We start from the raw sequence: 27160 nt of genomic DNA, 5'->3' as shown, positions 1-27160 counted from the left end.
CCACAAGAATAAATTATCCTAATTTATTCTGTTTTATCCTCATGCCAAATATTTAATAAACGAAGCAATTTAGAAACCATTTAAAATGTTATTGATGAAGCAGGGCCTTGAAAACCAGCTTCAAGCTTCTGCATGGTCCCCTTGTTGGCCAAAAGATGATGTCTTGCCCAGCTTCAATTTCAGAGTCATAAATAAGAACAGAGTTTCTAGGGCAAGGAGCTGCTTAGAATTTAGCAAGGAAACCAAGTTCTACACAAGTATTCCTGAGAGGTAAAATGCCCTCCTTGGGCATCCATACTTCCCTCTGTCACACTCTCCTTGTCTCACTCCTGTTCTTTGTCCACCCCATGAGCATGACAGAGAGCATGCATTGTGCTGACCAAGGTTTTTCCATCCTTGCATGTGGTAGAGACCTGTGCCATTTAATTAAATGGGTGGACTGACAGGTGGTCATTCACATGAGCCACAATCAGTGATGTTTACTTTTAAACTTGCTAACGTGTGGCCACCAGTATTAAGGTCTTACCAGATAGACCACATTAAAAATGCTGTCTCTGGGTCCAGAGAGACCCCTCGATGGTTAAAAGCACTTACTGATCTTATAGATGAAGTAGGTTTGGTTTCCAGCACCCACATGGTTGCTTATAATCTACAACTCCAGTTCCAGGGGATCCAACTCCATATTCAGACTTCTGCAAGAACAAGGCATGTATGTGGCACACACACACACACACACACACACACACACACACACACACACACACACACACACACGGACGTGTAGACAAAACATTCATACACATAATAAAAATCAACATGCAAGAAAACCTGCTGTCTCTGTTACTATAGTTGGTGGTAGTGGGGATGATCACAAAAGTTACTACTAAGGCCCATATGACCTTGGCAGGTAGGGCCTATGGCGTGGGTTCCCCTTGGTTCTAGAAGATAGTAGGCTAAGTTCGTGCCTCTGTCTTCCCTTTTCCCAGTGAAATGGAGAGGTCAGCTCTAGGCAGAGCATACAGGCAAGTCCTCTCCACTTCTTCCCTTTCTAAACCCTGTCATGGTGGGTTTGATCTGGCTTAGTCCTCTGCTAATGATCCCAAGTATCAGGCAGTATGGTAAGGTCAGCCAGGGGCCAGACACTCTGAGCTCCAGGGAGGTGGATGTGGCTGCAGTCTGGGCTCTGATGTAGTGAGACAGAATCTCATTGTAAATTCTTCCTTCCTTCTGCATGTGGTGCACCTGGCCAGCTCTTTCCCCACTTCAGGACCCAGAGAGTATCAGAAACTACGTGCCTGTTTCTATGCTGTGCTTTTAGTAAAGATTTATTGATTTATTTTATGTATATGAATGTTTGCCTGAATGTATGTATGTGCACCACATGCTTGTCTGGTACCTGCAGAGTTCAGAAAAAGGTGTTGGATCCCTTGGAACTGGAGTTATAGATGGTAGTAAGTAGCCATATAAGTGCTAGGAACTGAATATGGATCCTCTGGAAGAGCATCGAGTGTTCTTAACCACTGAGCCATCTCTCCAGCCCCGAGTATTGTGGTTGGAATATGAACTCTAGTCACTGAGTTTATAGTGGGATTTGAAGGCGGGGACTCTGGAGGTGATTAGGGTTTCTATCTGTCTGGGGGAGTCTTGTGACACAAAGTCCTTTCTGTCTTTTTTTTTTTCCTTTTTCCAGAGCTGGGGACCGAACCCAGGGCTTTGCACTTGCTAGGCAAGCGCTATACCACTGAGCTAAATCCCCAACCTCTTTCTCTCTTTTTTTATAACCAAGTTATAAAATGTGACTGAGGCTCTCAGTGATACCCCAGGTGTGTGTCCCCTGCTCTTCACTCTGGCCAGATGTGTGAGAGAGAATGAAGGGATCCTTCTGGGACAGGAACAGGATCACTTTGGTCGTCTACTCTGACGTTCCCATGGGTTCTTCCTTGAAGATGATTCAGCAAACACTCTTCCTGCTCCTCAGACCCTGGGAACTCACCTCCACCTCCGGTCTTTCAATACAGTATGGAGGATGAGGGAAAACCCTGTCCTCATACCATCCCCTCTTGGCACTCAGGCAGGCATTATTGGGACAGCCTGTTCTGAGAATGAGGCAGCTTGTTAGAGAGGCAAAATGAAAGGATGTAGCTGGGTGGAAGTCTGTGATGGAGCACTTGCTGCCATGCATGAAGCCCTGGGTTCCAGCCTTGGCACTGCCATAAACAGAGGAGAATGGATGAGTGAGTAGACAGTAGAGAGCAAAATATGGGGGGGGATTGAAACAACAAAGTGGAGAAATAACATCATAGGAGTTGAAATGTGGAAATAAAACATGAATCAATAATTGAACAATGGGCTATTTTGTATCTTAGATGCCCAATGATGATTCTATTAATTTTATTTACTTTTATATTCTAGCCACTTACAAATTCATTTTTTGGGGTTTTTTGGTGTGTTTTCCCTGAACTTGAGACATTTTCACCAGTATCCGTTGTACAAGACAAGAATGTACAAGGATGAGTCCAAGTGGGAGGGTCAGGGCATGCTGATGGGCTCAGCGTTTGCAAAGAGTGACTCAGAGGGGAGCAAACAGCATGGAGGGCTGGGTGGAGTCACCTGACTGTTTTAGAGACTCTGTTCCCATCATGACACCTGGTAGAATGTCCCACTTCCAGAGAGCTAGGCAGGTGCTGTGTGACCTACTGGCCCACCTGGTTGTAGATGGTGCAACCCGGTCCTCCCCTTTCTGCTGCTGAAGCTTGCAATCAATGAGGTCAGCGTGCCACCAAGAGAGCACAGAGCCTGCTCAGGGCCTAGACTCAGGCTCATAGGTGGAGTGCAGAGACAATTTCTGGTCTGAGAGAACCCAGAGAAGGAGACTAGTAGAGGTATGTGAGATGGTTGTGGTGGGGCAAGGTCAAGGTTATTTTTTATATTACTAGTTCAATTAGTTTATTAAAAAAATCACTGAGAATGTAGCTGGCTCATCAGGATCATAAGCATTAAGTGTTAAATATTTCCTTCAAGTTAAAAGTTCTAAGGAAAAAGGATAATGCAAGCATTCGTGTGTGAGGCAAGAACAGGATGCAGGCATGTGCTGTGGGAGCCTGGGCACATGGCTGCACTGGGCTGCCTGGGACAGGTGTCCCTGCAGACTAATTGAGTTGACCTTCTGGGTAGGCTTGGTAGATAGAGTCCAATTAAATATTGCAGGATCCACACTAGAAATGTCTGTTTTTGTTTTACAGTAACTGAACTCAGACCTTCATTTCTGACAGCAATTAGACAGCTGATCAACTGATTTTTGAGATGGTCTTAGTTAGGGACAGCAGAGCCCAGCTGTCAGCTTCGAGGGTAACAATCTTCCCTTTAATTACTGTCTTTCCACGTGTGGCAACGCCATCTTCCAATGATGCAGGAGCAAGTGGTTGAAACAGGAGGAATTTGCATAGTTTATTTTTGCCAGAACATTCTTATACATGATGAATGGTTTTGACCTGTTTCTCTCTGGCCTCCAGCAATATTAATTCCAATCCTATCTATAGTTCAGCTACCTTGTAATCTGAAGCTTAATTTGTAAATTCGAAGATTCATAGTAATGCCACCGATATCCCTTAGTGGACTGTTACCAACAACCTCAAAACCAGAAGGAGCAATATGAGTGGCTGCTTACCTCAAGCCCACTATAACAAAAGCTTTATCTCTCCCCAGACATTGCCCTTTCCCAGAGTGTTACTCTGAATAAACTGGTTTCGCTAGGGAAGACATCACCACTTTGACTTGGTGGTGGCAGTGTGACTCCCGGCTTGTGCTATGGATGCCAGCGAGCTCCAGGGAAAGAGCCAAGGGAAGCTAGGCACAGGCAGCGAGTGCCGCACAGGATGGATTCCCAGCACACAGTCACTTCTTTGACGCTGGCTTCCTTGATGGTGCTCTTGAACCTAATTCCTCTGATATGTGGATGTATTATACATGTGTTAGATGTAGTTGGTATTCAGAAAATGTCTAATTCTTCCTTGTACTACTATGTGTGGAATACATTTCCTGTCTAAGTAGATCTGGGCTGTATTTCTGCCGAGTGTCAGAGGTTCTGGGAAGCGGAAGCTCAGTTTGCTTACATGGATTAGTGTGGCTCTGGAGTCCCGGTCCTCACCATGGACAGCTCCCAGCTTGGCCCAGCCTGGTCCTGAATCTGTCAGGTTGGCTCTTGGGCTGAGAATCACTTCTTCCTGAATGATCTTGGGGATAACTTATGGACGTCGTGGCAACACTGCTTGACCAAAGTACCACTGAACTTGCAACTAACATGCAGAAGGTGTAGATAGTTAGGTTTTATAGAGGGAAATTTCACTGAGTTCTCCACAACCAATAGTCATCAAAATACATTCAGGGGAAGCCATAGAACACTCCAGAAGACAGTAAGAAAATATGCACATGGGAACAGGAATGGGATATACTTGTATTGGTTCCAAAGTGTCATCCATCCAGTAGGGTAAGACGCACAACACAAGGCTCTAAAAGGCGCTGGGGTAACACAATGCCAAAGCCACACAACTAGTTATGGCCACAGGCCTGCTCATCACAGTCCATGGCTCTTTCCACTGCACTCAGGTCCCCGTTGAAGGCTGAGAATCTGAATCCTTTCAGGGATATGACCATTGATTCACTTTCTTCTTTAAGGAAACTTGTGCAATTCACAGATTTCTCAATTGCCTTGGCACAGCCTCATTGGGTGTTACTCAGCTTCCCCAGACAGAAACCACCCCAAACCCATCTATTTCTTACTCAGATGTGTTGGCTCTGGAGAACTGGCTGCTGAGACTCAACTATGTAGCTGAAATTATATCCTTCTGAGGTCTTCAATATAGTTGAAGACTAGATAGTTATAATTTTCCTTAGTTATGATAAAAGATAAGTTAGATATAAAAACCTTAGACTCACAAATATAGGATAAATAGAATATTTTCTTTGAATTTGCCAAATATAAATAGACTAGATATTGTACCTGTAATTCTTGCTTGATAACTGTTTTGTTATATAATGTTACTATGTTAAAGTTAAAACTTTCCTTTTTAATTTAACAGAAAAGGGGAAATGCTGTGGAATAATACTTTTATATGCTGGTTTATACTGATTGGCCAGTAGCTAGGCAGGAAGTATAGGTGGAGCAAGCAGATGAGGAGAATTCTGGGAAGAGGAAGGTTGAGTCAGGAGACACCAGCCTGCCGTCCAGGGAACAGCATGTAATGGCACACAGGTAAAGCCACGAACATGTGGTGACATAAAGATTAACAGAAATGGGCTGTTTAAGTGTAAGAGCTAGTCAGTGGTAGGCCTGAGCTAATGGCCTAGCAGTTTTAGTTAATATAAGTCTCTGTGTGTTTACTTGGGCCTGAGTGGCTGAGGACCAGGTGGGACACAGGAAAACTTACAGCTACACAACTAATTGTTCAAGGAGTAGTCCTTGAATGGGAAAGTCAGCTATGGAGGAGGAAGGACACACACACACACACACACCATGCACATTTATGCACATCCTGTCTGGTGCACACCTCATCTGGCCCACACTTCTCTACATGTACACTTGCCCCATGCACATACTGCCCTAACACACACACACACACACACACACACACACACACACACACACCTGTGAACACTTTGTGCATGTTCTCCCTTGTGCACATGCCACTGAACACCGAACACCCCGTGTGCGTCCTGCTATGTGAACACTGTTGTGCACTTCCCACCCTGGGTGCATCCTGGCCTGTACTCACCCCTACTCTTTTGGCAGTGGAGGGGAAGGTAGCTTCACTTTCTATTGGCTGAAGCCAGGTCCTGGCAAATCCAACATCCAGGGAGCCATATGCGTTCCTCCCAGGTAGGAGCTGCCCTCCAGTGCCCACAGATTGGGACAGGGCCGCTTCCTGTGGAGAAGAAAGGGAACACTGTGTTGGTTTGAAAGAAAATGGCTCCCAAAGGGAGTGGCACTATTAGGAGGTGTTGCTTTGTTGGAGTGGGCATGGCCTTGTTGGAGGAAGTGTGTCACTTTGGGGGTGAACTTTGAGGTCTTATATATGCTCAAGCCACACCCAGTATCTCAGGTCACTTCCTGTTGCCTGTGAGTCAAGATGTAAGGACTTTCAGCTCCTGCTACAGCATCATGTCTGCCTGCATACCACCATGTCACACTATGATGATAATGGACTAAACCTCTGAGAATGTAAGCCACCCTAATTAAATGCTTTTCCTTTATAAGAGTTGCCATGGTCATGGTGTCTCTTTACAGCAATAGAAAGCCTAACTAAGACAACAGGATTCCAGTGAGACCAGAATCCCAGCTCAAAAGAAAACTCAAGACACTGATGCAATGTTTGCACTCCTAGGGTTGAGTCTTATTTATTCACCTATTTTTATGTATATGAATATTTTGCCTGTGTATGTGTTTGCATGTGTGTGTGTGTGTGTGTGTGTGTGTGTGTGTGTGTGTGTGTATGTGTGTGTGTGCATGTGTATAAGTGCCTCACCTGCATGTGGTGTCTGTGCCAGTCAGAGGGGAAGTGAGATCTTCAGGGAACTGTAGAGACGGATGGTTGAGAGCCATCATGTGGGTGCTGGGAACTGGATCTGGGTCCTTTGGAAGAACAAGGAGTGCTCTTAACTGCTGAGCTATCTCTCCATCCCCAGAATAGAGTCTTTATAAGCACTCTCGGTCCCTATGAGGGCAAAAGCCCTAAACCCACCTCCAAATCCAGGATCCTAGAGGGGTGTCTCTGGCTCCTGTGTGGCCTGAGAAACCCCAGAGGCCTTTACTCATGGTCATCACACTGTGTTAGAGGTCACCACAGTTAAGTATCTACAAACACAAAGGAGTGCTCTACAGGGCTTTCCAAAAGCTCTGAGAAGCAGCTCAGGAGATACTGCATGGGGAGATGACTGACTGTGTCCCGAGCTCAGGTCAGGAGCAAGGCAGACCCCAGAGGTGTCAGATCTCTGTGTAGTCAGATCCTAGACTTCTGCCTGGGCCACTGGTGTGGGCTCTCTCTGCCTCCCTTTTCACCTCTCTGTGACTTCTTGGATGTTCATTTAGTTTTATCCACATTGATTAGGCTCCTGTGGAGCGTTCTGTTAATGCGATGGTAGGGCTGGATGATGTGTATCTTGGGTGAATGTTTCAGACTAGAATGTTTTACTAATTTTTCCTGTAATATACACATAGTGCTTCAGATGTGAATAACCTGCTCATTCATTCGTAAGACAGGCATATGAAGAATTCTCCATATTTGCCCACTCAGACATATTTAGCATCAGCTCTCAGTTCTTGCCACTGGGACAGGGAACCAGTGTTGGAAGTGGCTGAAGATCCTTCTTACACAATGCAGTCAGAAGCATGTGAAAGGACTCACTCTAGCGAGAGTCACAGGCCAGTTTCCCAAGATTTCAGATGCAACCAAGGCTCAAGAACTGGGTGGGTGTCTCTGACTGACTGTGATCTACAATTTAGCATGTTCTGAGCCCAATTCTGATCCAAATATCCTTCGTCCACTGACTGGTCTGAGGACTGTCTACAGCCCATGTGACCCCAAAGGGCTTGGCCACACCTGGCTGCACACACAGCCGAACAGCATGCTGGGACAGCTTTCTGCGTGTTCCAGCATTTCTGGAGATGCTCCTCAAGAGAGGTGCTCATTTCCCAGGAAACCAGCATAGATTGCAGTCTATTTGAGGGTGAGGAAGCGCCAATGTGGTCTTCTAATGAAAAAACAGAGTGCTTGGGATAGCTTCACTGAGAGCAAATGAGAAGAGTCCAGAAAGCAGGGGTCTCCACAGCTGCTTCACAGGGAACTATACTGGGCCTGTGGACTGAGGCGGTGACCCCAGGACATTCTTGAGCCCATCTGGAGGGACACACCCTTCTGCAGGTGACAGTCTCTTTGTCATTAGCTGTGTTGGAGGGGGTAATGATGACGGGAAAGGGAAGGGACAGCAGATCAGCAGACAGGAAAGTGGTTGTGACTGGAGGGGAGAGGTAGCTTAGTTATCAGCAACACTCTCTCTTTTTGAAGTAAGTTAGGGGGGGAAAGGCAATATTATATGAACTAGATTCTCAAGGTAAGAAAAGTAGAGCTCAAGAACATATTTTTAGATATAACAATTCAGTTATACAACTGGTAACATTCAAAATTAACTTTTGTACAATTGTGAGATACAAAACACAATTACAAAAATAGTTTTTCTTATTTTTTGAGCATTTCATACATGCACATAATGTGTTCAGTCAAATCCACCTCTCCAACTCCTTTCCTACCTCCCTGCTCACTCTTCCCTCCTAATTTCATGTGTTCTTTATTTTAAAGTCACCACCAAGCCCACTTGGTGCTGCCAGTATGTGCATGGGTGTGGGACCATCTACTGGAGCAGTGGGCAGCCTATCAGGGGCTAGATCCATGGGGAAAAAAGCCTGACTCTCCCTTTTCCCAGCAACTACCAAGTGCCAATAAATGAGCCTATGGGGGCCATTCTTAGTCAAACCTCCATGGGTGGAACTTGGTGAGCCCCTCCCCCATCCATGCCGGGATGCTGGGATTTTGGCTGGTTTTCGCATTCAGGTCTTATGCATGCAGTCACACCTGCTATGAGTTCATGTATGCAATGGCCCTAACATGTCTGGCAAATGGCCCCATACCCATGCATGTAATGAAACATGACTGTTTTTGCCATAGACATCCACTACCTCTGGCTCTTACTGTCTTTCAATCTCTTCTTTCATGATGATCTCTGAGCTTGGGGGAGGCAGATAAGGAAGTATGATATAGATATCCCACGTAGACCTGAGCATTCCAGTCTCTTGTTCTCTGCATGTTGAGCCGTCGGGGATCTCTTTATTAATCACCATCTTCTGAAAAAAAAAAAAGTTTCTCTGAAGAGGGCTGAGAGATGCACTGATCTAGTACAGGAAGTTCCTGGGGGATGCAGGTGGGCCTGCACAGGGAAAGCGAGGACCCCTATTTGCTGCAAGAGACCCCACAGACCTGGAGCAAAGTTCCTGGGACCTTCAAGCATTTGCCACTGGCACCGGCATTAAACCTGACTGCAGCTCCCAGGAATGACGGTGTGTTGAGCTGTCAGGTGAGTGGTAATGTAAGACGGGCATTGGGAGGTGTGCAGAGGCTGGTGGAGAGGGAAGCCAGCTGAAGTAGACTTTCTGAAGAGATGCTGAGGTGGCTGGCGTGGTTTATTCTTTCAGCTTCTTTGCTCCAAGTGCGTGAGAAAGAGCACAGAAGCAAGCCAGGTAGAGCAGCGTTCTATAAAGCAGGGCCAGGAAAGGTGGTAACCAATTCCTCTGTGCTCTCAGGAACATTCTGGAAGGTTAAGGATGTCGATGTGAACAAAGGAATCCATAGGAAGACATGACTGTTGACAGTCACTGTGGGTGACGTTTTCTTAGACATGAAATCAGAGGCAGAAATGAGTGAACTTTGGGTAAAGTCATCTTTGGCTGGGCAAACAAAGTGTGGAAAAAAAATCACCAAAATAACATGACAGCCCACTCACAGACAAATAACTGTCTCACACCCAGAGAAGTCTCATTACCAGATGAAGAGAAGGAACATGGGTCTGGCAGTGTGGTAAACCAATCCCAGAACTTTGGGAGGCTTGAGGCAGGAGGCTCACAAATCCAAGATCAGCATTGGCTATAGAGTTCTAGGCTAATCCTGGCAATTTTGCCTCAAAAGTTAAAAAAAAAAAAGAAAGAAAAATGAAAAGATGGTTCAGGATGCTGCTTAGTGGTGGAACAGTTGCCTAGCATGTGAGAGGCCCTAGGCTTAACTCTTAGTACTGAAAAAAGAGGACAGAAAAGAAAAAAGAAAAGATCAATTTAATATTCTAGTAGAGAACTAGGCAAAGAAATCCTTCATCCATTTACCCACTCCTCTGTCCACCCATATCTATTCATTCGTCAATGTGTTTATCTACCCCCACACATATACCTATCCAACAACCATCTATATACCTCTCCATCCATTCTCTCATCTATCTCTCCATTCTCCCATTTATCTATCCATCTATCCACACATGCATAATACATTCTCCCATCCTCCCATCCATCCATATATTCTCCTGTTCTTCCATTTACTTTCCAATCATCCATCCTCCTATCCATCTAGTCATTCATCCATCCATGCATCCATCTGTTTATCTATCCATCCTTCTATCCTCCCATCCATTCATAGTCATTTTCCCATTCATCCTCCCATCCATCCACCCACCCATCCATCCATCCATCCATCCATCCATCCATCCATCCATCCATCCATCCATCCACCCATCCATCATCTGTCTACCCACCATCCTGTTGAACTTCCACCAGGTGCCTTCTCTGGTCTAGCATCACCTGATCCTGGAGTGCAGGCCTCCCAGTCTTCTAAGTTAACAGAGTATGTATTTCATGAAAGGATGGGGAATATATGAGGAAAGAGATACCTAAATAAACCAATCTGAAAGTAACTCAATGATGATAGATGCTGAGGAAAACAATAAATAAAGATGTGGAGAATGGCTGACATGTAGATCTCAGGTTTGAGAGGATGAGTGAGAGGGGAGGAAGGGAGGAGCGCTGTAGAATCCAGGGAGTAACTGGGGAGACTGGTTCAGAATGAATGAGAGTGTAGGAGGGCAAGCGGCTGCATGTACCAGGTCTGTAGCAGCAGTAGTCCAACCGTTCCTAATGGGAAAGGAAGCCCAGGGAAAACACTTGACTGCTGTAAGACTGAGGAGCCACCAGTAGCAATGGAAGGTAATCACTTCCCCAGCTCAGTGAGCAATAAACACCAATGCCTACGATCTTTCCCACATTCTCTTTTGAACCCAGTGGTGGTGTAGCTTTCAGAGGAGCAGCCTCTCACACCATGCTGTGCAGATTCATGCAATCTTCTAGGGAGAAAGTCTGAGAGTGTCCTGCCATCAGCAGCTCTCCTTATATTATGCTCAAGAACTTTCATTCTGAGGAAATATCGATGCATCTGCTAATGGGATGCGCCAAGATTCGGCTCTCAGAGTGTTCGCTGCGGTGTTGTTTATAATAATTGGAATTAGAAACAACCTGAGGATTATATTATACTCATTCTGAACACCCATATTCATAAAGCAGAATATCACACCCCTATAAAAATGATTTTTGAGGAAGGATCTCTCGTAAAACAGGAAGCATCCATACTTTTAAAGATGGAAACCAATTTACGAAACAATATATCATAAGCAGACCTAACGAGAATTAAAATCTCTACCCGAAATTGCCGAGACACTTTATAACATTCCAGGAGGGGAATGAAAGGGGAGGATAAACACTGGAGGCAGAGCGTGAGCACGGATGGGACCACCTCATGTATGGCAAATAGAGCAGCTTTTGTCTGGAGTGTGACAGTCAGCTCAGGACCACAGGCATCTGGCCAGTAATCACCTGATTCATTCATCTTTGACTGTTCATCCAAGAAGGAACCCATCAAAGCAAGGTAAATATACTTCTTGACCAGTCATGCTGGGTCCTTGCTACCAGTGAGTCATCTCAGCATCCCCAGAGACAAGCTCCAATGAGACTACCAGGAAGTCTTTATTTTCCCCGGGGCCTCAGCCTTCCAGCAACTGTTCCTTAATTGTCTGGAGGCTTGGCTCAGCACAGTGATGATGGAGAATCCCCCAGTTACAGGAGGTGCTGGAAAAACAGCCTTTGCTTGTTCACATTGGCATCACTTTGCATTTGACCATTGCATCAACGGAGATGCTCTGAGCCCTCCTCTACACCACCAAACACTGCAGAACTGGCCTCTGCTTTGCTGGGCTCTACACCTCAAAGCCATTGTGCCCCACTGTTAGGGTTGATGAATGACAGATGAGTCAGCCCTGTCCTGGGTCCTCTGCTTTTTGGGTTGAGGAGGTCTTGGGCAGTTTGCCCTTAGTGTGATGTCTGGTCCTGGGTTTGGTTTCCATTTGCCTGGCCACAGAGGAATTTATGGACCTTCTATTCCTGATATTTATTTTTATGTCATGGTTTTTGCTTAGTTGTGAATTGAATCACTTTCTTGGGAAGAGGGTCTGAGGTGGGAGAGGTAGGTGTCCCGTGTCTGCCTGTACAGTTCTTGCAGTTCTTGGGTTGTGGTTCTCACTGACTATGGTCCTCACTGACTATCATCCATGGGAATACCCCTTGCCATGGGTCCTCAGTGCAAGTGACTGAGGCTGTCTGTCTCAGTGGGTGAGAGCTCAGCATGATCCAGAGAGAGTCTCTCCTCTGGGGTGCAGACTGTCAGGTTTATACCTTCAAGCATCTGGGTCAGATTGGCCAGAGTCCCGTAGACCATCATCTTGCTTTGTCTACAGCTCTCCCAGGTCACGTCTGAGTCCTTTCCTCCAGCAGAAGGATCCTGCCTCTATGGGTGTGGTGTCCCTCCTTCCCAAAAGTCTTTCCAAAGGGTGTGACCATTGCCAGGGAGCTCAGAAATTTGCATGTGCATTCTGGGGAATCCTGGAGTCTAGGAGGCTGTCCACCAGAGTGATGGCTCTGCAGAAAAGGGGAACATGACTTCTCAGGCCTACACAGCAGCAGCTTTTCCAAAAGTTTAAAAATTTGCCTTAAATGATGATGATGATGATGATGTTGATAACGATGATGCAAGTGAAATGGCTTAGTGAGGTGCTTTCCACTCATCCAGATGACCTGAATTATATTCTTAGCATCTACAAGTTAGAAAGAGAGAGCTGACTTCTGCAAGTTGTCTTTCGGTTTCTACACATGCACCATGGCATGTACATTTTCCTCAGTCCAGACAAACCACACACTTCACGGGGCAAATGTAAGGCAGGATGTACTGGCTGTTTCAGCAAGCACCAGGCAGGTGGGAACAGTGGGCTCAATCCTGCGTGAAGACTGTCGATTGGGCTGGCAGGACCAGAGTTTACAGCATCCTCTTCCCACAGCTGACAAACAGACATGAAACAAATTCAAACCCAAATGTAGGGCAAAGTCTCCTCAAAGTCAAACCCAAAAAAATCTCCAGTAAAAATCAATTAGACTACAATTGAGTTATGCAGGCAGAGGAAAGATGAAACCGTAGGAGGCCTCCAGTGCAGACTGGGTACACCTTCTACCAGCGTGCAGAGTGGAAAGAGGCCAGAACAACAGCAATGCTTTCATCTCCTTTTGTCAATAAAATTAAACTTGAAATAGGAGATCTGATTCAAAAACAAAATTAGAATGGGAAACCAACTTTCTACTTGAGCTACAGTAGAACCCAGAAGGATGCTTTGAAAGAGTTCCCAAGGGGAAAGAACGGGAGGCAGGGGAGGAAGAAAGAGGAGGAGGAAGGGGAAGGGATGTGAGGGAGGATCAAGGAGGGAAGGAACAGGAGGAAGGAGAGGGTGGAGAAGAGGGGAAAAGAAGAGAAGGAGAGGAAGGGTGGGGAAGGAAGAATAAAGAGGAGCGAGGTGGGAAGTGAATTCAGAGTCCCACACAGGCTGGAGGCAGTCCTAATGCAGGCTGATGTCCAAACTCAGCTGCTGTTGACAAGGACACTGTGGATTCTGCTAGCAGAAGGGACACAGGAAAAAGATGATCTCTGGTTTGGAAAAGAGAGCAGAGTGATGGAAACTCTCCTGTGACCTGAGGGAGAGTGCTGACTCCAAAGCAGAGGGCAGGTCTTCGTGACTTGTCATGTGAGCCTCTCTAGTCCTCATCCATCTTCCCATCTGCTCAGCTGCTCCTCAGAGCGAGCACACACTGGCCAGTGACACCGTGTGTGTAGATTGAGGATTCCTACAGCTCACCATTCATAAGAGCAGCAAACAGGCCTTCAGCAACACAGCGGGGTCTCATAGAGCCTCCTGTGGATCTCCTTGCCTCTCATGCTCGCATATGGTCCTTGCAGCTCTTGTCCTTCTAAGGGACTAGAAGTTAGAAAGATTCCTTGATTGGCAGACAGATAGGGAGAGGGGCCATGGCTAAAAAATAAAGATGGTTGGCCTCCAAGATGGCTGGCTTCCTCACCCTCCTGACCTCAGACAAAGGCCTGGCCTCTTCAAACAAAGGCCAGGTAGGCTTTTTCTCCTTCCTACCAACAGGGCCTCCCCTCGGTGAACTGGTTTGACAAGTTCAGACCAAGACCACTATGTGTTTACCTTAAACTAGTAAGCCTGTCAGCTGAATAAACCTAACCTGGGAAAGAAAGACTCCTCTCAAAGACCTTTAAAACCCCAGCCCTCAAGAAAAGACCAGGCTTAGGCTTCACAAGTCCCACCTCTGCTTTACAGAGGGTCTTTCCTTCCATGTGCCTGCTGTACGTGTGTGTTTCCTCACCTCCAATAAAAGCATGTCTTCAACTGCTGATTCTGTCTGCTGTGTTCAAAAATTTCTCTGTGGCTGGCTAGCTGATGAGCTCAAGATTTTTCTTGCCTTTGAATTCTTTGACCGATAAGAGAAAATGAACCGGATCAAGACCCCTGGGTGGTCACAGTTCTCCCAGGCTGGGGTCGTCGGGACTCCTTTACAGAGCAGCATTATCTACTCTGTTTTACCATCGGGGTAACTGGAGCACAGGTGGGTGAGGGTCATGAAGACAGTCAGCAGTGTCCCTAGGTCCCCGGTTCCAAGATCACAGCTGCCCAGAAAGCCTGCGTGAGTGCTCTGCAGACATCTCCAGCTCGATGCATCCAAACGTCAGTTCTGAGTTCTTAAGCTAACCAAGGCTACCCTTCCCTCTGCCCATCTTCCTACATGATCTGTCTATCCAGGAGAGTGTCTCACAGGCTCAAGCATCTCTGGTGACCTTGGGGCACAATTATAGGTCTTCCTGAACCCTTTCTTAGCTCATGTGCTGATGGTTGGGAAATCGGGAGGCTCTGCCTGGACACACTTAAACCTCAAACCTATTTCAATGGCCTCGTTTTTCCTGATTGCTCCTGGCTCCAGGCCAGCGTCCTATGTCCCCTTTGGCCCCTGACTCTGCTTTCTTTGCAGTACTATCCACACAGTGTAGGCTCCTCTATTTCCTACAGCCCTCCAAGGGAGACCCACCTAAGCAGAGCAGCCTGGCTCCTTGTGCCCCACGCTATGTGCTGAGCTCCAGGGAACTACCCCTCATCCAAAGGCAGCATGCTCTTGGGATGGGCTGCTCTCTGAGAAGCCCTTCTGGCTCAAGAGCCACTAGGTGAAGAAGTGGCTCCTGCCATCATCATGCATGGCCTCTCTCAATGCCTGTATCCTGCCTGCCTTTTTCAATGTCCTCACCACCGGTAGACAGTCCACACATTTTGCTTGCTATCTGCCTCTCTCCATCAAGACACAGCTATGGTTTCCATACTCTATCCTCAGCACATGAGGGATTGCTAAACACATAGGAGCCCATTAGAAGCAGCAACTGACAGACTCAGCATCCCCAGCACTCAGGCATGGGCCTCATGGTACCTTCTGAGTGTAAGGTGTCAGCACAGGACGTTGGCATCTGAGTAGCGGCCGTCTGCACCCTGCAGTCACAGAGGCAACAGGAACCAGGCCTGGGAGAGTCTCCAGGGCCCAGCACGTGGACCAGCAGCAGGCACTTGAACGTGGGCGTATCAGAGGTCTGTCATCAATTCTTATAAATGTCACTTTGTGCCTGGGCTTTTCTTGTGGTTTTGTTTTTTCCCCGACTCGGTGTTGTTTTTCCCGGAACAGCATGGGGAATTCAGAGGGCTCCATCTCCATTTGATTTAGCTTCCCACATGCCTAGCTGCTGATGAAGTCTGACATTGTCTTTATAGAGTGAGTTGTTAATAGAGGCGAAGCTGACTTCACAGTGATTCTTCCTGACCCGAGGGACGGCTAGGGGGAGTGCCCTTGTGGAGAGAGCGCTCAGCACACATGGGAAGTCCACGGGACGAGCCTGTTCATGTAGGCGCCTAAATTGCGGGGTAGAGAGAGGTGCGATTGGCCTGGTTAGCTCGTGGGGACTATGTTAGAACACGACACAGCCTTTGGCGATGCTGGCGCTGTTGGCTGTAGCACACGGCATTGTGCCTAACACGCAGGACAACACTCTGCAGATATTCCCTTAAGTAAGAAGTAACGACCGTTTCATGCAAATGAGAGGACAGGAAAAAAAAAAAAAACCAGCCCAAATTGTAGAATCGGGACTAGAAATAGGTCCTCCAACCACCAGAGTTGCGCTGCATCTGAGCGTTCTCTTCCTGGGAAGATTTTTCTCAAGGCATTTATTGCCTAGCTCTAACCCCGCAGCTAAGCCTGACACACGCCAGCTCTCTGGAGCTATCTGGAGGCTTAAGCCTTCCACAGGCCAGCTGGCCGTGTCCCAAATCCCTTCAAAGGGACCCCCCACCCCCGCTCTGGGACCTCACTGGTGGGGAAAATAGGACAATGGCTGTGCAGGGGTCGATCGCTGAAATGATTGTGCCCCAGAGTGGGTGAAGTTGCTTTGGCTCTGTGATTAAAGCCCACGTGAAGCTAACTCTCCCGTCACCCAGATTACTGGGAATTTTTCATGACAAATGAATGACTTCCAAGAATGAAATAAACTCTATACACATTTCCCTGGAAAATGTATCATTTCTGGAAAATAATTAAAACGAGTCAGACAAAGCCTTTTCTAGGAGAACATGAATATAGAAACGGGTCATCTGTAACTGCAGGGAGTCGAGTTTGGACTGATGGGTCCTCATGTCTGTCTGCTGTTAATATGCTCTATTAGTTAGTGTCAGGGTGGACATTCCCTGTTGCCCCAGCTCCCTCAGCTGCAGGTCTAGAAGCCTGGGTCTGGCCCATGCTACCTTTCAACAGGACACCACAGAAATACAGGTAACAGAAATGAACCTCTCCCCCGCCCCCTGGAAAACTGCAGAATCCTGTAAGCGGGTACATTCTGCAAAAACAATTGCATCGTGATGTGTCAGGATGGGACACAGGGACAAGAGGAAAGAGCCAGTGTGCCTGACAGATCCATAATACCTGTGAGGACATTTGCCAAGAAGTGGCTCAAGGCTTTGGCAAAAGAAGCAGCCTGTGAGACTCCCCTCTGGTCTGCATAGGCTGCCCTGGCCCAGTCTGGGTGAGGAGTAGACAGGGTCTGGAGTGACAGGCTCCTTCCCAAGAGGTGATTCCTAAGCCTGCTCTGGTAGGCAACCATCCAGACATCCTGTCTTTTTTCCCATGTCAGCATGGGGTAGAAAACAAAATGTAATGCACTGAATATTTTATTGCAATCTCCCGAGGATTTGGGGGCTTGTGGCTTGACTTTTAATCAACTCTTTGAATCGAATATTAATTGCCTAAATAGAATATAGCACAACTGTCTCAGCTGGCTCCTGCTGCCAAAACAGAACACTGGAGGTTCATGGCTGAAACTCCAGATACTTGCCGCCTATTGCTCTGGATGCTGGACCTTCAAGGTCAGTGTACCCATTTATTCAAGAACAGGGCTCCTCCTGGCTTGAAGAGAAGTTAAAAATGGTCAATACCAGTTTGCTGTTTTGCAAGAGCATAGGAATTGGGAGGGGAACTCAGAGTGCTAGTTTTGATATAGGAAGAGTTCTGTAAGCACTAGGAAAGAAAACCACCACAAGGCAAACAAGACTGCTCTGTAGGTAATGGTGCTCGACACCAAGCTTTATGATCTCGGCTTGATCTTTGGAACCACAGAAAGAAAGAGAGACTAGACTCTTGGGGGCTGTCCTCTGATCTCCACATGGGCACTATGGCATGTGGGCAAGCATGCACATGCATAAACACAAACAAACAATAAATAAATAAATGTATTTTTCAAAAAGTAAAAGAAAGACACCACAGGCAAGCTACATCCCACATAGAAGGACAAAGGGCTGTGGTGTCTCTTCCTCCTTTCCTAAGTCTTGTAGGAATCAGTCCCACCTTATGACCTCATTGAACCCCCAAAATTTTGTGTAACCCTGTCTCCAGGAGCTGAAGAGATATCTCAGTAGTTAAGAGCCCACATTGCTTCTGTAGGAGACCTGAGTTCAGTTCTCAGCACCTCTGCTGGTGACTCATAGCTGCCAGTAACTCCAATTCTGGATAACTCAATACCTCTGGCCTCTGCTGGGACCTGTACTCACCTACTCACCTTCACACACACACACACACACACACACACACACACACACACACACACACACAAGCGTGCGTGTCACCATCTGCATGTTAATCCCTTCTGTGTGCTCTTGATAGAGTTATTATTTATTGACACACAGCTAACATGTTGATGACCATTGTCAGTGGGGAGGATGGCCATATAGTTTCTGCTGAACCTTTGTTTACTCACTGAGTGTGTTGTTCTTGGGTGCTGAGCCAAACTGAAGAACTCTGCTGAACTTATATACGTTCTCAGTTTTTATCTTGAAAATTCTAGGTCACTAAATACGTTACTCTCACATGAGGGCTGTTTTCTTTCAAGTGGTGTCTACTTTCTGTGTCTGCCTATTTTGACAATGTCTGTGTCCCAGACTCTGGACCGCACCTGTGTCTGAGTTCTTATCTAGTGACTGAGCAGGACTAGCCACACCCTAGGTTATCTCTGTAATGTTGGGCAGGAGGCCCCACTAAAAAATCTTAGACGGTTACAGCATTGACACACTTAAGGCTCTTGGGATAGTGTGCAGACAGGCTAGCTAGCACTCTGTGATTTTGCTTGTGTTTTATGTGGTTTAGAGGCCCCAGGTTACTGATCATTAGCAGGGTCTGGGTGATCTGATATCAAGGACACAGGTAGCAGTTTCAAGGTCCCCACTTGTCTGTGATGTTTTTCTTTACTGTGCTTACATGTGGCATTGTAAACTGGTGTTGGTGGTTGTCAACCGCTTTGAGCTTCAGCTGAGCTGTCCACGTGCTGAGTCCCGTTCACAGGTTTTGTTAATGAGTGTCTCTGTGAATCTTCTTACAGCATAGAGAGCAACTTCCAGAAAACTGCTGACAGGGTTGACACTAGGGTTCCTTGAGACAAGAAGAAATGAGAAAGCCACCAAAGCAGAGCAATCCTGTTGCAGAGCTACTGATGGGTGGTCTCCTAGGCCAGCTCTGGGCAACAGCATATTGTTTCAAGGACCCCCCCCCAAGAAAATGGGGGTAGAATGGGCAGGCAGAAGCATCTGACATGATGCATCAGACAGTTACTGCTTTGAGCATAGACTGTGATGTATGGGAGACCTTTCCTATGGAAGAAGATGCTGCCCGATTTGCTCAGATCTGTTCTCATCCATCATCTGACCCACTTGACAGACACGGGGCATTTGTATGATAGCACCTGTTTGGTACAGAGTCAGTCTCCAGGACAGGACGGAGTCTTCATCTTAGCAAGCTTTCAAGCTGGGTTTACCGTTTCCTTCCTTGCTTGTAGGGTGACACAGGACACTTAACTCTGGCTCTGTGGGTAAGAGGCATGGCCGAAAAATCACGAGTGTAGTGTAGAGAGGAGGGACATAGTTAAAGATAAATTAGAGGACTGCGTGGAACCTAGCCGGCACAAGCCATCCTGGTGCTGTGTCCTTGTCAATTTAGCATGCATCAGGCATGGAGTGGAAGGCGGCATGAGTCATCACGCGCAGGCTGAGGCTCCTCACTGATGTTGTGAATTCACAGGTGTGATCTTCGCCTTGCACGGGTGAAATGCAAAGGCCCACTTATGACTAAAGCTCAAATTGCTGGCAAAGAACTGTGTGTTTCTATACTGTCTGTGAAGGGTACAGAGCATATGCCATGATGGGGTGGGGGAGAGCCAGATTCTCCCAGTGTTAGCTCCATTGCAGACAGCAAGGCAGTCAAAGACCTGAAGGTGATCGGCTAACACCGAAGAAACAAGAAAGGAGTAAAAAGAATGAAACCTAGGAAAGATGGATTCAAGAAATATTGATATTGACAGTAAATATGAGTGGTGAGAATGAAAAAAGTTGCTTTTAAGGAGCATATCCAGGCCTAGCGAGATGGCTCAGTGGGTAAGAGCAAGTTCTGCTCTTGCAGAGGACCCAAGTTTGATTCCCAGCATTCATGATGGATTGTTCACAACTATGTATGATTCTAGCTCCAGGGGATCCAATGCCCTCTTCTGGCCTCCATGGGCACTGCACTCATGTGAACACACACACACACACACACACACACACACACACCAAACATACACATAAATAAGTAGTAAAAATAAATCTTTAAAACGCATGACCCAAAGACTTCAAACACAGAGCTGTTATAGTTGAAAGGGACAGTAATCCTGGATGATACATGCCAGCTCTGGTGTGGTTCACAGCATACAACAGACATGACCTGGATGGTGTGATTTCGTCAGGATAAGGATGATTCTCCAGGCCCTGTAACAAGCCTGATCTTCTGCACACATGAATAGGATGCTTCAAGTCTCATAGAAAAAAAGGCTAGTGCAATACAGTTTTTTTTAAACCTGCTACAATTACAGTGAAATTTCAAAACTATTCTCTTAATAGGCATCAAGAAACTTCACAGTTAGCATCAATACAGACATCTAAATGGGGCAGCTTGGAAAATACTCATTTGAAAACACAGCCATGTTTTTCTTGAAATTTGGAACTTCACCAAGACAAAATATGTTATGGATCCCAAAAAACGTCTGTAAACTGAAAAGGATTGAGGTCATACAAAAGCTGTCTGTGGATAAAATGAAATTAAACTAGAGACCAACAAGAAAAACATTCTTCAAAATTTCTCAAATATTTGGAAATAAAATTATACTAGGAAAGGAAAAAATCTAAAGGGGAATTTGGAATGTATTTTTAATAGAATGTAGATATCATAGACCACTGTTGTCCTTATGGTGCCAAACAGGTCTTAAGGGGAACCTCAGCAATGCACATCCTGTTGAAAAATAATTATCTTCTTTCGTGACTTCTAGAAACTATAGGCAGAAGATAAAATTAAGCCTAATGAATCAGAAGAAAACAAACTGCCGCCTAGGAGTAGGGTAGACTAAAGATGGACCAGACAATACAGAGAAGGAACAGAGTCCCCCTCTGCTACTATGAAAAAATTTTCATCAAGGAGAGCTCCAGAACAGACAGCCTCCCCAGCAAACCCCACAGATTCCCAGGAATTCCCATTCTACCCTCTTCCTCCTCACTATAGGGGAAGGACCGCACCTCATTTGAAGGACCAACATTGTGGTGACACAAATCTGAAGGAAACCAGGCAAGAGAAAGAGATGCTTAGAACAGCTCTTGACACACAGAGAGAGATACGAAGGTATTTTAGTCTTAGCAAATGGAAGTCTTAACAAATGGAAACAAAGAGTAGGTCATTGCTGGATTCAGGTTGTTGAACATTCGAAAGCCAGTTAATGGAACTCACCACATTAGTCGTGGATAAAGGTGAGAGTGCACAATGATGTTATTAAACCATGAAAAAGGAAAGAAAGCCCCCGCTAGAGCTGAAGGCATCTCCATGAAGAAGATTCTTGGCAAGCTGGAAACAGAAAACTGAAAACAGGCCTCTAAGCTCAACATAAACTAATGCTGGAGTGAAAGGTACGATGAGTTCCTCCTAAGAGTAAGATAGACATTCACACCCACACTTCTGTTCAGCATCAAGTAGGGTTTTCTAGCCCATGGCTTTATGTGCACAGTGTTTAGCCGAGAAAGGCAAAAGAAGATGACACTGCTGAATGGTAGAGGTGAGGTCTGACTCTGATGTTCTGAACTAGTTATATTGTGATCAGTGGCTTTAATTTTCCCTAACTGTCAACTCCATCTTACAGTCAAGGAGATCGAGACTAGAAGAGTCAAGTTAACTCACAAGGCTACAAGCTAGAAAGTGCCAAATGCAGACACTAACCTATAGTAAGTCAGTAAGTTAGCTCTCTCTCTCTCTCTCTCTCTCTCTCTCTCTCTCTCTCTCTCTCTCTCTCTGAAAGAGATAGAGAGACAGAGAGACAGAGCCACAGAGAGAGACACACACAGAGAAAGAACACAGTCGAACATGTGTGAGCACATGTGGGCATGCATAAGGAGACCAGAGGACAACTTGCAGGAGTAGGTTCTCTCCTTCCACTGTGCAGGTTCCAGGAACTGAACTCAGGTCCTCAGGCTTGGCAGCCAGCACCTTACCCACTGAGCAAACTCACTGGCCCCACTCAGAGAAACCAGAGAAGAGCCACAGAGATAATGAACTCAGGAGTCTCATGATTGCTCTTACGTCAATTCTGCTGATCTCTAGATCCTACTGGGCTCCAGAGGATGTCCTAGCCAGCCTGTTCCTAGAAACTGGCTGGTTTATCTCCAATTTCACATAAGCAGAGGAACTTGGGTATCCCAAACAACTCTGAGCAGGAGAATAACGGTGATGGAAATAGATCTATCTCTGCACAGAACAGAGCAGATGGTACAGAAATAGACCCGGACATATGTGAACAGAAGATTTTGACAAAGCTGCGAAAACAATTCAGTAAGTAAAGGGTTGTCTTCCAAGACACGGTGTATTGGGACAGTTGGCATAAACATGCAAAAAGGGGGAACAAGAGTTCCATCTATACCTAATTCAAAAATAGGTCAGGGCCTAAAATACAGAAGGTAGACTAAAACTTCTGTAACTTTATGTAGGGGAAAAAAACCTTCCATTACTAAAAAGTAAAATCTGTCGAAGAACACATAGATGGATTGAACTTCATTAAAATAAGGAAACTTCTGGTCTCCAAAAGATCATTAACAGAATTGAGAGATGAGTTGCAGACAAGGAGGAAACATTGGCAAGGCGTCCTATTGAGGAAATGCACACAGCCTGCATGTAGAAGTCTCCCCTCCCCCCACAGCTCAATAAGGAGACAGCGCCACACAAAATGAACAAGGTATTCACAAACTGCTCAATAGAGAAGATACATGGAGAGTGAACAGCACATTACAAGTGGTTCCCATCCCAGCCACTGGGGAGAAGCAAGCTGAGCCATTGTGAGGCCACGGCCCTCCATCAGAATGGGCATGCTGTGACCAAAGTCTGAGAGTACCCTAGGGAGGAAGCCTGGCAACTGGGGTTTGTAAGTTCCTAGGGGAGTGTATCAATGTGGGTTGCCATTCATCCAGCTCTTGAAGTGGGCTCATGGAGGCTTTCATCCCCACCTGAATCAAGCCTTATGTAGGAGGAAATCTCTTCTGCTGTAGCAGGGTCAAGACTGAACAAAGTAAGCTTGACTCCTTGTGTGCCCATGGCAAGAGATTTTGCATGCAACCACCAGGAGAGGTGGCAGAGCACAGTGGGACTGCTCTTAGCAGGACCTCCTGAGTCCTTTGGGTCAGGATACATGCACCCAGTGTTCCTACATAACTGGCTTAAGAACGGTCATCCTGGGCCTGGCCTCTCACCCACTGTGGGGGGCAGGTAGCTTTCAAAGTCCAAGAGCATCCAGGGCCTTTTGCCTACAATGGGGCACTCTCATGGTCCAAGCGTGATTCTTAGTGTTTTATTTTGTCATAAAGAATGAGAGACCCTAGAACAGACACCAAGACATGAAACCTTGCTGCCTGAGTCCCGTCCCCAGCCTACAGAGAGCTACACAAATCTCCTTCCCCCTCTCCACTGTCCAGGTCAGGTGCCTTGAGCTCTAATGGGCCCTGCAGAGCTATGCTTCCTGTGGCCACATCCCTGTGCGCTCCCAGAGCTCTGTTCTTCTAAGGATTTTACAAGGTAAAATGTAGCTTTCCTTTTATCCCTTCTTTCTGCCTGGTACTGCATCCTTCCCCCGACACTGAGAGCTGTGGTAATCAGGGGCTTTTGATTGAGAAAACTGCTGTTCTGTGGATCACCTGCTTCCAGCATTCAGTGTCTTCAAGATCCTAATTAGCATAAGACCATTTTGCAGTCCAGTAAAGATAATCAAAGCCATGTCTATTTAATCCTAGAGCACTTTCTCTTTCTCAGTCAACCATAATTTGATCAGATTTCTGAGTGGTTTTTTTTTTTTTTTTGGTCCATACTTGTGGAAATGTGAAATAACGAAGCAGTTAAAATTCATGATCTACACTTTTGTGTCATTATTATTGCATTAGCATGAAATTACACTTCTAGTTAGTCATAATTACACTCGTAATTATTCAATTTATCACCATAGGTCCTCCTGGAAGTTTTATTGGAGGATTTATTAACATTAATAAATTGTTTTTCTTCATCTCCCTGTTATGAATTCTTCTCATGTGTGATATGATATATTGCCCATAAAATTATCACCAACCCCTAAGCTGTAGGGGCTTCGAGGTCCACCCAGCATGCAAACTCCATGGCCAGTGTCATCATGAAATAGCTGGTGCCATGACTGGCTCAGAGCGGATGGGACCGACTGGGACTTCCCTCTTCCCGGCTGTTCCCACCTGGCCCGTGGTTCCTGCTGCTCACAGGTTGGCTTGAAACCCACCTGGACATCCACTGGCTGGCCACGTCCATCGCCACATACACTGTTCTAGCTTCATTTCAGTGGCTGTCATGGAATGAAAGCAGCTTGAAGGAGAAAGCCATTTGACTTACAAGTCCAGAGTACAGTCCATTATTGTGAGGAAGACAAGGCAGGAACCCTCACAAGAGCAGAGCAAGAGTGAATATGTGTGTGCTCGCTTTCTTACTTGTGCTCAGCTCCATGTTTCCACTCTCATACAGCTCAGGGACCCCTGAGTAGGGTATTGTGATGGCAAATCTTGGTTGTCAATTTTATTACATCTGTAAGCTACTGAGACCCAAGGAGACAGGCACACCTATGAGGGATTTTCTTAAGTGGATAATTTAAGGTAGGAAGGCCTACTCTGTCTGGGCACATCTTTTGATGGTAGCCTACATAAAAAGGCATGTAAAAAGGAAGCTTTTTCTTCTTGCCCTCATTCTCACTAACAAGCTCATCTGTGCTTCTGCTGAGACATTCTATCACTGGTGTTGGAACATGCTCATTTGGATTCCAATATAGACCAAGGACTGGCAGCCCTCTAGGACTTCCCTGGGACGCTAGCACCAGACTAGACATGGACTGAACAAGTATCGGATTCTTGGTCTACCGGTTGGGAGACAGCCGTTGTTAGATTACCCCAACCACACTCTAATAAATCCCAAATTCTATCAGTTCTGTTCCTTGACTAACACAAGGATGCTCATGGATCTTCTGGATCTTCCCACATCAGCCAACTTAATTAAGACACCCCCCCCCCACGGATATGCCTACAGGCCAACCCACTGATGGCAATTCCTCATTATAATTCTCTTTCCAGGTGACTCTAGGTTCTGCCGAGTTGACATTTGAAGCCAACCACCACACGTACTATTGTCAGGTTTCTGGTGCTCTGTATCATAGCTATATGGTCTGTCTTTTACCTCTTGAACATATGACTCCTATGGTCACTGCTGGTAACCAGTCTCTCTCTTTCTCCCTCTCTCTCCATTTCTTTCTCGATCACTCTCACTCCCCCGCCCCCTTTTTTCTTCTCTTCTCTTCTCTCTCTCTCTCTCTCTCTCTCTCTCTCTCTCTCTCTCTCTCTCTCTCTCTCCTTCCCTCTGACCCTCCTCCTTCTCTCTTTCTCTTCTCCAAAGGCATCTTCTCTTCTCTCACCTTCATCAACAGCTTGAGAAACTGACATCCCTGGAAGAGTGTTCTAGACCCAACATTGGTCCCCTCCCCCCATTTCAGTATTGAACCTCTGATTTGTCACAGCCATTTCTGGAGAGTGAACATGGTTGTTGAGAGGGGGTGGTGCCATTCTGGCCTGTTAGGACTAGCATTTCCATCAAACATGAGAGCGTGCTTGGCCTTGGGAACTCTCAGTGAGGAGATGGCTGTCTGGCCCACAGGAAAGTCCTTACTGAACACTGATGCTGCCAACTACTGCCCCAAACTTTCTACCCTAGACTGGTGTTTATGCTGCCAGCCAGTGCTGTGGTCTCTAGCATCCCTGGTGAACTAAAGCAGTGAGGGGCTTGGAAACCACAGCTCCCACTGACTACAGGCCCTGTTCTGTTCCATAGCTCTGCCTACTGCACTGAGTGTGTCCTGCCACACATATCTCATCTACAGCACACAGTGTGTCCTGCTCCACTTACACACAGTGGTTACCGACTCTCAGGGTCTATGAAGTTTTTATGGAAGGTTTACTTCGGTCCACACATCTACAAAGTGAGTTCCAATTTCATCCTCTCTTCCAAATGATTTAACTGAAGTGAGGGGAAGCCGAACTAACATAAAGGGACAGAGCAGGCTGGGACCCAAGTCATGTTGTCAGCTGCTATTGGTTGAGTTTCTCTGTGAATCCTCACCACAAGCTCTTCCTCACCTGAAACCTGGGCCTAAGCTGAACTCCTAGCTGAACCCTTGTTTACTTAAGAATTCAGGACTGGGTAGAGGGGCTCTGAGTGCCCACAGTCTGTACAGCATCCTGACCAGGCCTGCTTCCCGTGTTCTGGGTTGAGAGATCGCTCTCCAAGTGATGGCTAGCTCCAGGATCCACCCTTCCCACAGTCACCAAGCAACTCAAATACACAAATGCTCTTTTCCCCCAGGTGCCTCTGCCATGTCCAATACTATGCTGGATGCTGGAATCACATGGTTGCTTGGATGATTCTGACCTTGGGGACAATTGCCTGTGTCCAGGTGACCCCAGTGTGTAACAACTGAAGGAGAGGCACAGGTGACATCCACATAAGGGTCCTCAGAAGTCTATGAACGTCTGAGGTTGGGATGCTTGTCTCTGCTTCTCTCTGTGGCTAGCACCACTCAGCAAAGGGTAAAGATAAGGGACTCTACTGGTAGCTTCCATGGACTCCATATTATGGTCCAAGGGAACCTGGAAGTGTGTGGAAGGGCCATGGCTGCCCCTGTCATGCTGCACAGAGGTCAGACGCTCTGTCCTCCCAGATCCTTGGAGATCAGAGGTGGCCCAGGAGTTCTGTCTGCCCCAGGTGATCCCGCTTGGGGAATGCATGTTTCTTCCTTGAGTCATTATTTCATAATTCATTTTTCTTAGGACCAGAGCCACGGTGCAGTTATTTACATAGCTTCAAGATGAGGAGATGAATAAAATAATGAATATCCATTAGACAGAAATACATAATGAACACCACCTCCAGGCTCTGCTCAGCTTTGACTGGCTGCACCTCCCTACACTTAGGGAGGCTCATCACGTGATCCTATGT

The sequence above is a fragment of the Peromyscus maniculatus genome, chromosome 20 (genome assembly GCF_049852395.1).
Source record: "Peromyscus maniculatus bairdii isolate BWxNUB_F1_BW_parent chromosome 20, HU_Pman_BW_mat_3.1, whole genome shotgun sequence".
Classification (NCBI taxonomy): Eukaryota; Metazoa; Chordata; class Mammalia; order Rodentia; family Cricetidae; genus Peromyscus; species Peromyscus maniculatus.
The sequence above is the reverse complement of the archived record's forward strand: the minus strand, read 5'-3'. Positions refer to the sequence as shown.